This window comes from Olea europaea, unplaced genomic scaffold (genome assembly GCF_002742605.1).
Source record: "Olea europaea var. sylvestris unplaced genomic scaffold, O_europaea_v1 scaffold1060, whole genome shotgun sequence".
In the NCBI taxonomy this organism is placed as follows: Eukaryota; Viridiplantae; Streptophyta; class Magnoliopsida; order Lamiales; family Oleaceae; genus Olea; species Olea europaea.
Window position 1 is genome coordinate 19,204 of NW_019227948.1, and position 539 is coordinate 19,742.

A 539-nucleotide genomic window follows, 5' to 3' on the forward strand; every position below is an offset into this window, starting at 1 on the left:
GATATATTGAAATATCAGTAGGAGATATCCGACCCTTTTTTTCATGTTAAAAGAGTTAAAATAAAAAACTGTAATTTTGCTACACATCTTCTTCGGGGCTATTAAGAACTCAATGTTGAGCGCCTTTCGAGGCATATCTCAGTGGTGCAAAGGACAAGAGTAAATATACTCAACCTTGCTGGTAGTCGCAGTGTGAGGGTTCGATTCCTGAAACATGGATTGAGACTTTTTGTGGGCACCAGTGTATAGGCAGTTCTTGTTCCTTGACCTGGTGAGGCACATCTCGCGATTAACCTCTCTTACGATGCTTCAGGGACAGGGCGGTGGGGGACCCTTAAGGTTGGGGTTCAACCTTTTAAGAACTCAATGTTGAACATAATGATTTGTGCTTCATTGAGTGATTATTCAAGTATACAGAACCCCAATACATCTATTTACCCGTTTCTTAAGAGGATTTTTTTACTTGTACATAAAAAATGTGCATAATGGATTATATAATATAATGTGGAGAGAGAAGATTGGATAAAGAAGTTGATTGT